The 16,175-nt window shown below is 40.5% G+C and overlaps 1 long non-coding RNA gene across 3 annotated transcripts in view; it reads left to right on the forward strand.

Annotated features, from left to right (window-relative positions):
• Positions 1-16,175, forward strand: part of LOC124062402 — a 100,780-nt gene that overhangs the window by 70,370 nt on the left and 14,235 nt on the right. For all 3 annotated transcript variants that reach the window (XR_006843912.1, XR_006843911.1, XR_006843913.1), the window contains exon 3: positions 12,133-12,184. This is a non-coding gene — a long non-coding RNA (uncharacterized LOC124062402). The remainder of the gene's footprint in view (positions 1-12,132; positions 12,185-16,175) is intronic.

Here is a 16,175-nt window from a genome sequence, read left to right on the forward strand (position 1 = left end):
TCATCATGTCCACGACTTTTATGTATTTAATCAAATTCTTTCATTATCATTGTCCACATAATTTACAAAAATAACCTCAGGATTCTCAGAACTTTTTCATATATTAAATTTCATTTTTGAACACCTTAACTTGGTCTAAATCTCATCTGCCACTGTTCTGAATGAACGAATGAACACATCCGGCACTCTGCTTTGTACTGTTGTTTTGCTGGCTGGTTGATCTGTTATCTTGTTCACAGCTGGCACACACATGCAAACTTACACACACACACACACACACACACACACACAAAACAAGGATCTCAGAAAATAATATGAGCTGTATGTTGCATAAGCTTTAATTCATATAAAATGCAGGAATGAACTTGCCTCACAAATGAATGAATTCTCATTTTGTACATGCTTATATCACAAAAACAAATTTAATTCATTAGTTCTAATTATTATTTTATTATGTAAAACACATTCTGAAGCTGCAGGAAAAATGATTCCAGAAAGTTAGTCCATCCCATGTCTGTGGTTTAAGTGTGACTTATAGCAGAGCAGCTGTTTCCTGGGGGCTGCACCACCGTCTCTAGCACGAGTGCTGCCCGTGGCCGCGCTGCACTTGTCCCTGTCCAGCTGCCTGCTAGTTTCTGTTCTGCAGAAACATTTAGCAACTGCCACTCCTAGAGGGCGCTAGTCAGACTGGCTGACTGCAGCTGCTGGAAGCACCAGAGGAAAGTGTGTACCTTCTGCTGCTGAGAGCTGCACAGGCAAACAGGACACACTGTGATTTTACACACATGCTCTCAGTTGCCAGTATGTTAGGTACACCACACTAAAGCTAATGCAAATTTATTGCAGTAGTCCTGCTATAAATCCTGCCTTTGTGAAGCTGAAAATGTTTAAAGAAATACTTTTGCCATACTGTATATTCCGCCTTTTGTGGACAAAATAAAAGAAACACCCGTCTGTATAATGCATTACAGTTTAACAGCACCACAAACTACATCCTCCAGTGAATCAGCAGCTGTAAAGAAAACCGAACATTATAACCTAAGAAGGCAGAGTTTATTGCAGCACTGTTGCATTAGATTGCACAAGTTTTAGCTAGCTCCACCTAATAAACTAGCAACTGAGTGTATGTGCAGATTCAAATAAGAGGAGACAGACCTGACAGATAGATGACAGAGATCAACATTCTTGACATCTTAAACTGCACTCCAAAAGTCATCTAATAGTAAATGTGATCTTAAAATGTTTTGATTAAACCTATTTTATGGGTTTAATTATTGTTTGCATTGTTGTTGTCCGCTTCCATTGCTGTTTCACTTCCTTCACAACTGATGCAAAGTATCGGTATCTTGGTATCCAGGAAGAAGCAGATAATTTCATCATTATTAAGAAAGAGCAAGTGATATCACAGGAATCTAAAAGCAACAACAACAAAATACTTTCCAACACATTTCACAGTCCAAACTATGTAATAGTCTTGCAGCAACTAATACCTCACTTCATGATGCAGCAGAAAATTAGTGTGCCAACATGCTGAGTCAAAACTAGAGGTCTCAGCTGTTCCAAACCTGCAGCCTGCTGCTCGCCACACCTCACTTTTCACCTTTTGTTTCACATCCTATTCTGGCAAACCCGAAGAAACATCCTGTTTGCTGCTTATCAGAGGCAATTGAAGTGTCATTATTTCAGCTTAGCTCAGTTTGACACTTCTCAACAGGCAGTTAGCTGCACAGGACATTTACAGTATCTCAGTAAATGGCCCACCCTGTTGCTTATGAGTCACAGCAATCGCAGTTAACACAAGTCAACTGTGACTAAACTGAAAGCAATGAAATGGAAATATTTTTTCAAATCTTATCAGTGTTCAGGGTGTTAACTTGTGAATACTTTCACTTCACTTACACAGTTATTATCTTTCGTCAGGGAAATTAAATGTAGCGCTGGTGGTGTGTGCACTTGAAAATAGTGAGTGACCTACATCTAGTTAGTTAGTTGATTTACTGTTTCTGGATCAGGGTTCACCAAAGGTAGAGTAAGCCTTCTAACATACTGGCTTCTGTTAATCAGTGATACCGCCTTGCCCCTTTCATGTACTGTACCAGTGGCGACACAGATTTGAAAGAATCTTTCCATCATTCCAAACAGGGCAATTATCAACCAATCACATGGGAATGAGTCCCTCTCTTGTTATGTGCACTTATTTTGTCCCTACAACAGTTAAAGTTTAGTCAGATCCCTCTGGGAGTGAAAGCGAGTTCTTCACAAGGAGTTCAATCACTAGACCTTTTTCAAGTGGCTAAATGAGGAGAAAAACAGGCAAATACCTCAATACAAAAACAGAAAACTGTAGTGGAATGTTTTGAGGCAGAGGGAGGTGATGTAGGAATTAGCTCTAATCAGTGAAACACTCAGAGAATGCTGCTGCTTTGTGCCAGAGACTTGTTTACTGTTGTAACAACACAAATGGAAAACTTTTTTTTTCTTTCAATGATATGCTTCTTCACAGCTGTAGTGTTTTGTAGGAATGAGAATCCATTAGTCATTAAAGCTACAGTGTGCAACTTTGTGACATTAAAATAATAACAAACAAAGATATCAGACCTTATCAGTCCTTGGTGGTGGGGCCCTGTGGTCAGACATCATAGCAAAAGTAATACTAAAACTCTTTCAGAGACAAGTAAACATTACATTAATACAAATATGGTTTCAGCCATATTTATTGTTAATTGTAATTGTGTCATTGTTAATTACAATAAAGAGAAGCTGGGTTTCTTGGGAGTAGAGAGCTGGGGACTAAATGTTTACATTTAGGTTGATAAAATATGAATATGGTACAGAAAAATCTGTTCTATATAATTTAGCTTTGATTGCTGTCACAACAAGTGTAGTTCACTCAGTCTGGACTAAGTGGGAAAAAGACACTATAGGCCCTTTTATACTTCCCTCTCTTGGTCTGGACTCAGAACCAAAATTACAGGTGTGAAACCTCCTCCTGAACCACTCTCAGAAAGCAAAACCAGCTGGTCCATCGATAAGAGACCCGCTCTTAGTTCAGATCAAGGTGAACTCTCAATGGCTCAGTTCGTTTCTGGTGTGAAAACATTTTTTTTTGGATGGTTTGAACTTTTGGACTAATAACACGAGTTCTGGCAGACTATTGTCAAAATCAGGAACGGGAAAAACATCCCAACAAAGCAAAACGAGCCTCTATAGCTTGTGGGGGAGGCGAGGACTGTTTGCTTTAAAGTGGAAAGTGACCATCCATTTCAGGTGGCCTCATTCCTAACTAAACCATAGTTTGTTTGTTAAAGGCACCCTAAGAAGCATAGGTAAAATCTAGTCTAACAACTGCAGCGATCCATTGTGTTCATATCCAATATTTTCTGTTGACTTTTTTGACTTTTTTTGTGATACATTGTGTAGTTAGATAAATATGAAAATAGACTTGGATACATGGATAATGCATAAAGACTTAGTTGGATATTCACTTAGCTAACCAGTTATTTGAGGAAAGCCTTGATGATGAGGGGAAAACCCCCGCTTGTAATCCCATTTGGGTTAGGACAAATACTTTGAACAACACGGAAATCAAAACTCTGTATAGTATTGGCATAGGCACACAACTGAAAGGAAGTTGGTACTTATCAACACACTGTCTATCTTTGAATTAATGTTTCCATGCAGTTTAATGTTTTGTATGTTTTTGTTGCCTTGTAGCACCACCTGATTTGATGAGTCTCTCTGAACTTCTCCCTTTTTTAAGTTAACTTCCGAACTTATTCTTCCCCATCATGAATGAGTGGATTTCAAAAGTAGAGCTACAATAAGAACAAACCTCTGAGCCATTCAGCACCGTGGCACTCTCAGTCTCACTCACTTGATGCAATAAATTTTCACTGGTGTGCAAATAACCCTAAAAGGATGGATGTCTCTTTTGAATATTCTGCATGTCCCATGGCTGAATCATGCAGAATCCAGGCTGTTTTTTAAAAAAAACTTTTGTCACAACTCATAACTTCTCAAATCCTTTAACCTTAAATGAACCCTAAATGAATGAAGATTAAATAACCTGGAAGATAAGACAACAATGTGGGATATTTGCCTCACTGTATTTTAAGAACATAACAGTCATGTTTATGTATATGCATGACTGTATGTGCATGCATGTGTGTCCATCCATATCTCACCAGCTTTTATATCAGCTCTTTCATGATAGGTTCATTCTGTGGATTAAACACTGAGCATGTTCCCAAAAGGGACCAAGTCCCAGGTGTTTCAGACACCAAAGTGCTCTCTCACTCTTATTTGCGTACACAGATGTTTAGCTTCCACCTTCTGTATACATACTGCAGTTCTGTAAAATCCCCCAGGCGTCATTCTAAACCATACAAGCTAGCATTTCACCAAAGACTGTGTTGGGTTGTTTTTCTTTTTGATGGACATGCACATTTGACTCTTCTCTTTTATATGCACATTTAAGGAGCATATCTATTTGTGTGTGTGTGTGTGTGTGTGTGTGTGTGTGTGTGTGTGTGTGGTAGCCAGTTGACGTTATGAATGAGCTACAGCTGCATGGCCCACTGGTCAGTATGGACAGCTGATGAATGAAGTGGAAATTATTAAAATAAACTGCTGGGTGACGCAGCCACATTCATGCGCCTGGCCTCCATTTCTCTCCATCGATATGTTCCTCACACATCTGGCTTTACAAAGATGCACACCCTGTTGATGCAACGGACACAAATATTTAAAACACCACAAGGTCATCAAGTTTGTTCATGCCCGTAGAGGGAACGCCCACAAGATTATGAATTGATACATATTTTGTGCGACTTCATATGAAACACGCCTGCTTTGCGTTAATAAAGAGCGATGAGAAAAGAGTGAGACAGACCACAGACAGATGCAAGCAATGGATGGGAGTGGTGATAGTGACAGATGGACAGAGATGTGGAGGTGACAGAGTGAGAGAGAGGGAGAGAGAGAGAGTTGGTGATGGCTGGGCAGATGGAGAAAGAGAGAAAGAGAGAGAGAGGAAGAAGAAGGGCAGCGATAAGGACAAAGACATCAGTCACGTTTAGGGGGTTTTCCCTCCTCCTCTTTGCAAGTGGACCTTGATCCAAGCCACACTGACTCTACTGTGTCATGGTGTGTGTGGCCCTGTGTCTGTGTGGGCCTGCAAGTGGTGACTGGACAAATCATGACTCAGCAGAAATAGAGCCACATAGAATAGAATGGAGCCTCATTGTTGAAGCAGGTTTCTTTGGCCTCGCGTTAGCCGCCATTCAGAACACAATAGATCTGAGTCCTTTCAGAGGACATCCCAGGGCAGTTTTCTTCCTCTAAGCTATCACCTCTGTGAGCTACAGATGATTATCATAGCATTTGCTGAACAGCAGACACAAGTGCAATCACAACAGATTTGCAAATATCCACGTAAGTGCATGAGTAGTAGTGGTATAGACGAGTAGAACAATCAGAAAACCTATTCAGCCAGCTCAGAGTAATGTTAGTTACACATCATTTATCTATAATTTGCTAAAGTTAGATAACATTAATCATCAAAAGCTAGTGGTCATACCAGACCAAGTAAGGCTAGCATGGAAAAAACTGTAAGTGTATGGAAATGAGCAATGGTGCATTTTTTGGCTTATGAATTTAACTTTTCTTCTGTAAGAGGAAGACATAGTGCCATAGTCTCACTTCTTTTAAATGACATATTTCTCATTCTATGTGTAATCACTAAGGATTAAGTAACAAAAATTGTGTTAAATACAATGAATTGAACTCAGGAACAAGTTGTCCAAAAGAAAAAACACAACTCAGTCCTTGTTTGGTTGCAGAGGCAAAGCTTAGTATTTGTTATTGTGATAATGATCATTTCTTAAGAAATGAAACTCTAATCTACATCAGTTATCAACAACTTTATCAGCAGTTTAAAACATTTCAAGCAGGCTACGCAAGTAATGGGGAGTAACAACTGATTCCTACCAACAAGTAGAGCCACAATTCACCTGTTGCAGCTGGAAACCTCACTTGAAGTGCTGTTAAGGGCAGATCAACTTTCTGTTGAGCTGCTAAGTGGTCAGATGAGCTTGTGAATGTGGGACAAGTAGCTCAGCAGAGGTGGGCTTTAACAAATCAACCAATCTGATCTCTTTTTATATAATTTAGCAATGTTCGCCGCACGTCCGCTTTCAAATGAGTACTGTATACATGTGCTGTCCTGCATCCCTGTGTGTGTGCGTGTATGTGCATGTGTGTCAAACACTTGCACTTGCAGTTCCTCTTTGGGGAGGTCCGCTGATCCTGGCAAACAGTGTCTGGTCTTATCTCTTGTGTTTTATGTTCCTAGCGAGCCGGGGGCACAAGCAGCCCTTTGTGGCCAAGAGGTGGCTGGTCTCGCTCCAGACCGACCCATGCAGCTGTTCACCACTGTTGGACATATCCGTGTGTGTGTATGTGTGTGTGTGTGTGCCTGTGTGTGGGTACGTGTGTATATGTGTGCTTATGCATGCATGTGCATACTTGAAACTGTGTGTGTATGCAGTGATCCATGTGTGTATGAATTACGTATGCATGTTTGCGTGCTTGTATACATGTCATAATAGTAAGTACAGTATGTGTGTGTGTGCGTGTGTATGCATTTCATGTTGCAGTATGGCCAGCAGAGCCTACAATGTCTCTTGTATTTAATTTTAGAGATTTTGACCTCTCCAGGTCTTCTCCTGTCACATTGTTTGTCAGTTAATTTGAGTGACTATGAGGTGGTCAGACTTCAGGGTGAAGACAGGCAGAGCTTAAAGCATGGTGGAGCAGAGTTATGTTGTTAGTTATGAGTGTGTTCAGTAGGCCAACGTGTTCGAACTCCAGCCCAATAAGTCTTCAACCCAGAGGTCTCTATAGCTCCTACTCTCCTTGTCCCTCCCTTTCATCTGAACCTTGGTGGCACTACCGATCCCCTCAATGGAGGTTCTCTAGTCGGTCACACAAAGTGTATTGTGCGTGTGACCCATTAAGAACTCCTAAAAGGAGCCATCGGCGAGGCCAGCACAAAGCCACGTGCTGTGTTGGCAGTAGAGTGTGGAGAGGGCAAGAATGTGGCCCCCAGACTCTGCTGCTAGTTATTCAGTGTGGTAGAGAGACAGAGGGAGGAATATGAGGCATGCTTTTGGGTATTAATGATATTTTGAGATTGAAAAGTAACCTCTGATCAGACGTTGCTCCTGTTTAATTAACCTCAGATCATTCATTTTATTAGATTTCAGTCGATTGCTGTCAATTACTAGATGTTTGTATATCAAGTGCTTTCCAGTCAGGTGATGTCACCAATGATGACCATGATGATCTTGATTCGATGATTCTTTCTTCTCTCTTTTCCATGCGTATCTTAGCTTCTTTTAATTTTCAACGGAGAGCAAAATACACTTGCCACAGTAATCAACGCAAGAATATATTGTTTGGTAGACATTGTTCTGTGTGATCAACAACGTTAATGTATTGAATGTCAACATTTCACACCAGAACACTGTGTCCTACTGTTTGTCTTATGCAACGTATATATGTCCAAAACACATACATCTGTGTCTACAAAAGATGCATTCAGGCACAGTATGGAGTGTAGATTACCAGCAGTTTTGGCAATGCTCAGAGCCCAACACACAATTACACACATAAAAGTGAGGGAGAGGCATACAAAGTTTTCAAACTTAGCAGTCCTAAAGCAGAAGGGTTTTTCTTCTCCCTCTAATGCTTCTAATTGTATTAAGGCTAATTGCAGGCACAACTGAAAACTAACAGGAGTGCTGTAGGTGCACTGATCTTGGCGTCAAAACTCCCTCTTGAGCTCTTTTTAACCCTAGAACACTAACGTCGGGTGATTTTCACCCACACAATTTTGAAGTGATCGAATTTTACAACCAAATGAAGGGATGTGTTGATACTTTCGACTAAATGTGTGCTCAGTACAGCTGTGAAAGAAAAACCAAGAGGTGGCCACTGTGTGTCCTATATGGCATGATGAACGCTGGTGTGATAAACTGTATTTTATCCGAGATATTATATCGGGTAAAATATACCCAACGTTAGTGATGGTGTTACTAATTTTAACGTTAGTGTTCTAGGGTTAAAGACAGTCAGCGGTGTTGTCACGGTCATATTATTGTTTGTGAGTCCAGAAATGTCCAAAGTTTCAGGTATTCAGAGAAGAGTACCCCAAGACTACATTTTTCTTTGTGAAGTTAAGAGCCAATAACACTGATCCTGATATAGCATTATTATTGTTAGCAGTGTAATCATAGCCTCAATGAGGAAAGAACAGAATTAGTATGTACTTGCTTTTCACAGCTGTTCATAATTTAACACAAGTTCAGTCCCTTAGTGTCTAGTTCACTGTCTAGTGTATTGATTTGCAGCACCTCCTTATTAGAAAATGCTTTGAAATAAATAGAAATAATCATTTGAACACAACTGAGACATATTTCACTCCTTAAACTTTAGCAGGCAGTACATGTTTATTGAACTCCATATATAGATAAAAGTATGTCCAAAATACTGCTCCCTATAAAAGACGTGACCTAAAAAGAAATAACAAAACAACGGAAGAACGAGACAGTCTTGTTTTCTCTGGGTAACCGTCTTTGGCTTGGCATCCTCTACAGTTTTGTTTACTCCTGTTAGTGTCTGTTGCCAAAATCATGACAGCCAGGGGCAGGCTGGAGAAGGAGGCTTAAAAGAAGTTTCAGCTGAGACTGTAGAGGATGAGACCAGTAGCCAAACCTTTGAGTTCAAATCCAAGACACAAAATTCACAAGATCAAGATGAGTCTGAGACAATAGTTGCCCCCATTTTGGGAATCTCCCCCAGCCTCAGGGAGATACTGAACCATAGCAACGAGACAAATTTGTTGTACATGGTGAAAGAAGCTATTTGAGATTCCTTGACTAGTAAAAACATGCTGCTTCCACTGAAGCCGCCGCCATCCATCTTGTTCCGTCGCATTTGAAATGCATCGTCTGAGTCGACCTTTACCCTCCATGGCCGTGTCACTTCCTCTTTTCAGTTCTGTCCCACTCCAGGAGGAAGGGGTAAACAGGTCATAAAGGTCAGCAGGTTGAGCTGTCAGCACAGGTTTGAGTCTGTGAGGGATCGGGGTGGGATGCACACAGGCTGCAGAGGCCCCACTGTGTGGGGTCGCAGCAGATCTGATTCATTACTATTATCACTGTGACCTTCACGTTCTTCAACGCCATCGCATTTTTGATATTCTTCCTCCATCTATCTCCTTCTGCTTTCTCCTGTTCTGCCTTCAAGTGAGAGTAGGTGCTGTCTGCATATCATCGGGCTTTAGATACAGATAACCTGCCATGAACACAATAAAGCACAAACTAAAGCCATGTGGATTATGTCTGAGTTTTCGTTGATTCTCACATGAATAGCATCCATTGTGACCTAGTTAACAAGATGAAATTTGAACCAAGAATTTAGCGTTGTGTTTTGTTTTTTTTTTTTTTTTATAGAGTATGGCCAGCAGCTCCCAGCAGCTCATGTGCATATTCTATTAGTCCTTCTCATAGTAAGTTCTTAATTAATCATCATTTGTTATCAGAGGTTGTAGTGGAGGTTCTGGCAACAATGGTTCTAATAGTTATCATCTTATCTTGTGTGCTTGTTTTGTTTGCAGACATATCTTCATCTCCCTCATTCACACACCCACACAAACAACTAAAATGCCCATGTCCTCTCCAAACCCATGCACACTCACAAAACATACCAGTGCCCAACCTGCCCTTTGCTTTTCTGAGAAAGCCTTATAATGTGAAGTTTGTGTCTTTGACAGTTTTTGGATTTTGTCTTTGACTTAAAAACAAATTAAAAAAGAGTGTCAGGATTCCTTTCTTTAGACTGATGCCATCTGAATATCAGCATTACTCTTGTACCCTTGCATGAAATCATGTCAAAAGATAGGGACAGAATTGAGAAACTGATTTTCATCAGCTCCCCACAAAGAGCTTAATGCTTCATCAGAGCCATGCGTATCTTAGCTGCAGTTTGAAGTTAGAAAAAGAGGAAAGATGGTGTCTCTTTTCTCTGTCTTGGAATAAATGATGCCAGCCTGCAAAAACAAGACAGGAATCCATGGCTTTGTCCTGTGAAGTGCCTGCAGCTCTTTCCCTCCATCTTGTTTTATCTAATACCCTCCCGTGTTTTTTATTCTTGCTTATCTATTATTTCTTTTTTATCTTGCCTCTTATCTTTGATGATCTGAAGCATCTCTGTCACCATTGTTCAATTGTGTGTTCAAGCATTTAAAAGTCGGTGTGTGTCCCAATCTCTGTGAAGGAACATCTGGCTGGTCATACTAGCGAGGGACAAACACAGAGGGTGAATTCACAAATACAACACCTCACAAAGCAAAATGGGGAGGACACTGAAGTCTGACACTCAACAATTTATTTTTTTTCCAGTTAACCTGGGATTGAAAAGATAGGTGAACCTCCTTGAACAAACGCTGGGGAGACCAAAGAGTTGACTGAAAGTAACTTCGGTCTTTACTTGGGTGGCGAAGGGACGGGCTGTTTACTCAGGCTTTGGACTGACTCACAAATCAAAGTGTGTGTCAGAATGGAGAGATTAGGGAGCAAGAAAAGGTTTGGGATTCTACCTGCACCCTTGTCTCTTTGTTGTCACCCACCTGGATGAACTGTTAACGTTGCGTAATGTGTGTATATACACAAACAGATGCGCACACACAACAGAGAAACCTTCTAATACCCTGATAAAATGCAGCTGTTTGTCTTCTGCTCCAGAACTGAGGTGCCCAGCAAAGGCTGTTTGAAGCACTAATGAGTGTAGCATTGTTCACAGAGGGAGATTCCCCTTCCACCGATGCACTGGGCTTCTCTCAGTGTGGCTCATCCCAGCAGCTGCTGTCATTTCAGGACACGATGCAGTCCTTAAAGCTGGTAGTGCACTGTCAGCCCACTCATGCAGGGAGCTGAAGGGAGAGACACGCACAAAAACGATGAGGGTTTCAAAGAGAAAGGGGAAGTTGCAACTCCTCTGCAAGAACTGAGTGATTTGTCATTCATCAACAGTAATAAATATTATCAGATGACATTAGACCGTCTTGGGTCAAGTTACTGTGCAATGCACATGGTCAAGTCAGGTTCTACTGAATTAAGTTTTCTGCTGTAGTTGCCTTACATTTGTTTATTGGGAGCTCAGATTTCAAAGACAAGGCTGGATAATGGAAGATGTTTAAAAAGTCATCTCAGATAATGCAGGATCTTAAGTCCTGGATGTCTCGCTCCTCAATCATCCCATTTCCTGACCTCTGAAGTTTGTCTTTTTGGAGAAAAAAAAAATAAAATAAAAAAAATTACACAAAACGAAACGTGTTTTGACAACTTCACTTTTGACTGGCTTTTGTGGTGCAGCTTCCCCACCTCCCCTGCTTCATCACTTCTTCACTCTCTCCCACTCCTTGTGTTCCTTCCAGTTAACGTGAACCTTGCCTTACTGTTAAATCTAGTAACTTAGGAAGTAAGTAAATAGAGGTGGGGTGTTACCATGTGGAAGTGACGCTAGCTCTCTGACCCACCATGATGAAAGAACCTTAGGCAGGAACCTTAGGAAGGAGACTTTTGTGGAATCCGCTCTTCTCATCTAATCATTGTGACGAGTGATAAGGCCTCAAGTGTACAAGTGGGAAAAAAAAAATTAGCAAAGTAATGTAGTAACCCAGCCTCTGTTCTCGTGTTACACAAAACCAATATTACGACATTTTGTTTCATGTGCGAATTTTTCAAAAACTTTTTTGTACAGCCCAGTGCTGGAAATGTCACTCACTCATCAAGAATACACAGCAAACATCAAGAATACACAGCTTGATAGGACGCTGAAAGATATCAAAGATTTATTTTCATACAGCTTTCTCATCTGACTCAGTACAAGGAATTTCCAATTTGTTATCATCGCTGTATTAAACTTATGATGTTTTGCTGAACTCAGAAAACTAAGCCACAGCCTGTCACTGGCAAAGCAGAGGGTGATCTTTGAAATGTCATAATATGAAATAGTTCATCCTCATCGCTTTGACTGTCTTCTCACTTCCCTGTGTATTTTGTCTTCTAGGATCCTTTCAGTGGGTCACGCTCAGGACTCAGCCCTCAGGAGGTGAACTCAGGTAAGATGAATTACTTTACTTTTTTTGTTTTCTCACTGAGCTCACATGAGCTGCTGATTCATTCGAGCGACTACCCATCTCTGCGCCTTGTTTCTGTGTTTCAACTCGTCGGATGTCAAGCCAAAGTCGAATGATAATATTCTGAGTGACTCATGGGTTGTGTATGGACTGACATGAAATCTGTTAAATGGCCCACGGCTGGATGGTGTGTATCTTAGAGACACACGTGATACATTACAGAGGAAAGAATGAATTAGATGTTTTGGAAGTGCCTCTAGAAGACAGTGTAGATTGTCTTAGCGAGTACCCCTGCTATCCCCAGATGCCACCGCTCTCTGTTAACAATAGATCATAGCACTGCTGGGCTTGTACTTTTGTTTTGATTGAAACCAGTCTCGCTGGCTTGTCTGTCTCTCGCCAGAGCCTGAAATGCTTTCTTCTGCCTGCTTCTTTTGTCATGGTTGTTTCTGAAGAAAAAAAACTTTATGAGGGAGTAGTGGAAATTTTTGCTCATTACACCCTAAGTGATCTTACTTTAGAAATGAAACGTAATGTAGCTGGGATTAGTCTGCCTACAGTTGTGCTAAGGGTGATATTTGTCTCAAAGTCCGGTTTGTCCAGTTCCTGGCCGGGGTTGTTGTGCCTCACTATAATGTACATCTATTCTCAGACTTGCTGCAGGTGTATAAATCCCTGATAATGGGAAATAGAGGCAGCTTTCAGTGAGGTAAAGGTCAGCTCAGAATCTATTATTGACCTTGTTACTGTCATTTTCAGTATCACAGTGATCTGATACCACTACTGTGTCTTTCTCTGCTATTGAAACCCCACAGGCATGGATTCCTGTAAATGTTAGCTTTAGGTGGTTTCTCTGCTTCTATCATTTTGCACACAATGACTGATTTGCTTTTTAAATTGCTAATCAAATTTTCTTTTGGTGTGAAATGTTACAATAGAGAGTTCTCACTTGGTGGCAAATGCATGTTCATCAGTCATGTGAATGGATGTGCAAACCCTCTGCTTTTGCAACACATGGTTTTGACTTTCTGAGAATGAGAAACACTCTGAATAAAAGAAAGTGTGTCAAGAATAAAACAAACATGTCTTATATCAAAATGTATTATCACATTTAAAAAATATAAATTAAGAAGAATAAGACAATTCAGTAAAAAAAAAAAAAGGTTTCTTTTACAATATAGTAAACGTGACAAACAACCTAATTGGGTTTCTAATAAAAAAAAAAAAATCCACATCAAAGATAACAAGCATTAAACAGTGTAAACCAGGAGCAAACCATTCTCATCTCTCGTGGAAGCAGCAGGTGGAGATGCCTTCACGAATCACAAGTGTTGCTGTTCTGATCTGCCCCGACTTAAGACACCGTGACTTGTCAGAGTGTGAGAGGCAATTAGAGAGGCAGCAAGAACGACAAATTAAAGCCCGAAATGCACCGACGTCACCACCGTATGGTATGAGGAAGAGAAAGCGCAACAATCAGAAAGCGAAAAGGACAGTTCGAGAGTCAGAAAGAAAGACTGTCTGATATGTAGTAATTAGGGTCGTCAAAAGGATACTTTTCCTATTACCTTTTACTTAAAATAATACAGTATGTGGATTTGATAGTATCAAAAGTACTAAAGCTATAAAAACAGATCAATCAATTTTTCAACCTGCAGCATACATATTAACATTAGGAGTTTTTTTTTGTTTGTTTGTTTTGGGTTTTTTTTGCCTTTTGCCTTTTGCTGTGGTATCTGAAGATAAGGTGTGTTTTTTTAATACTAATTCTTGTATTGAGACAGTCTTAGCAGTAATATTGATGTCTGTTACTCAAATGTAACTCGACCCAATTATTTTCATATGTAATCTTCAGGGAAAAATTCGGGCCAATACAATAAATGCTTAAACAGTTGGTACCAGCATGTCAGTACAGGTCTATCATTTGATCCAATGTTATTAATGCCTTCATGGTACTATAATTATAAAATCTTTTGCATACACTTTGAATTGGTTGGTGTTATCCACCACTGAGTTGCACTGGTATTTCTCCACACTCCACTGCTCATGCAAGGATGGTCGTGTTTCATCAGACCAAAAGGTCAAGTTTGATAAGTGATCATTTAAAGACCTTAACTGGAATCAACTTGATTGACACTGTTCAAGGTGTTCTTCATGCTAGCTGGCCACGGTCTGCAAGAGGGGGAGCATACAGTGCAGTCCAGTGTGACAGAGCATTCCTGGGTCAAGTGGCTGCTCTCAGGGTGACTCGACACTTTTGACATGTGGTTGGCTGTTGAGCAGCAGCAGCAGCAGCAGCAGCAGCAGCAGCAGCAGCACGACGCTTGTGTTCACAACGTTTGACTGTTAGGATTAGCGCTGTGCAGCTGCTCTGCTCCTCACAGCTGACCAAAAGTGGGACTGTCAGTATAGAGGTGGAGCTCTGTGGTCCTGTTTGCACCAGTCAGCACACCACTAACAAGTGTGATGCACAAAATAGTGATATAACATCATGATCCATCATTATTCGTTATTGCAATAAAAAAATTACTTAAAATCAAATGACTATTAAGATACTCAAGATCTCTCTAAATGGAACCAAACCTTGTGGTTCCTTCTTCTGTGTGAACCTTCTTATTTACTGGTTGCAGTTTTGACTCAGTCACTGCAGGTATGATCAATGAGATCCTGTTTTCTGGGTTAGGCCCTTGTTTTTCTTCATGTTCATGCTCTAGAGCCAAACAGAGGAAACATCTGCTTTACTGCTGTTCTAACTGCTCCAGATCTACACACACGCAGGCCTACAGTAGTGGTTGGGCCTGCCAGAGGAAGAGTGTTACTACACAATGCACACATGCGCTGATACTTACGCACACACGCCGACAAACACCCACACACCCCCACACACACACAGATGCTGCCTGTCTTCCTCTCATCCTCATCCTGTCACAACCACTGTGCAGTTTGTCCTCTACGCCTCTGTCTCTGCCATCAGGACCTGCTCTGACAGCTGCTCTGGCATCCAAATCTATCAGTTCCATTTTGTGTGTGTCCTTATATTGGTCTGTTTGTTCTCTCTCTCTCTGCTTCTCTGTCTCCTCCTCTGTCTCGACAAGCCAGCTTTTCACACACTTTGATAACAAATGCTTTTCAACCGTTCACAGAGGGCTGAAACAAATTCAAGAATCTAAAATCCAATTTCCTCCAAAATATCTATAATTTAATGAGTTGTGAGAAGTTTATAAATTTCTATTTATAAAATCAATTTTAAATTTAAATGGATGGCCTCACCCCCGAACCAGTTAGTCAAATGATCTGAAATTAAAATGGTAAAGGAACCTCTGCTTCAGATAGTTGAAAGTGTAAAAAACACAGAACTGATTTTAACACTGTTAGCATGAAGGCAAAACTATGACTTAAACAAAATCTGAGAACACTGCGAGGCTTAGGCTTCTATAGTGTACAGAATTTGTTTGCCTATTTGTTATTCTCTTCTTGTTTTATGTCTGCATTTAAAGCCAAACCAGGGACAAGACATTTCAGCATTTTATCACAGGTAAATGTAACAGTGCCTGTCACCGTCAAATAAATAAATAAAATGAAATAAAACTAAAGTACAAAAAGTGTTGGTTCTAAGTTCCTTCCAAAGTTAGCTATATGGTCAAACCATATTGTTCTTCACTGCTTTGCGAATGTCTGGTATAAAAATCATTCAACACATGTTTTCTGATCTGCCTGCACAGGATTTTGTTCAGTTCAGGCACAGAAACCACTGAATTAATCCTAGAAAAAGATTTTGATATGGATTTTTAAAAACAATTAAGTTTTATGTTAATGGCAGACAGTATGCCAACAGTGGTCTCCTGTGCCTGTCGCGTCTGTCCTCTCTTCTCCCTCGGTGGTTCCACCTCTGCTTCTGAGATATATTTCATAACTCGTGTAGCCACAAGAGGTCCTTGCCAGGTAATCGTAGTTCATTGGCATTCATAGAAAT

Source organism: Scatophagus argus, chromosome 7 (genome assembly GCF_020382885.2).
Source record: "Scatophagus argus isolate fScaArg1 chromosome 7, fScaArg1.pri, whole genome shotgun sequence".
Taxonomy (NCBI): Eukaryota; Metazoa; Chordata; class Actinopteri; family Scatophagidae; genus Scatophagus; species Scatophagus argus.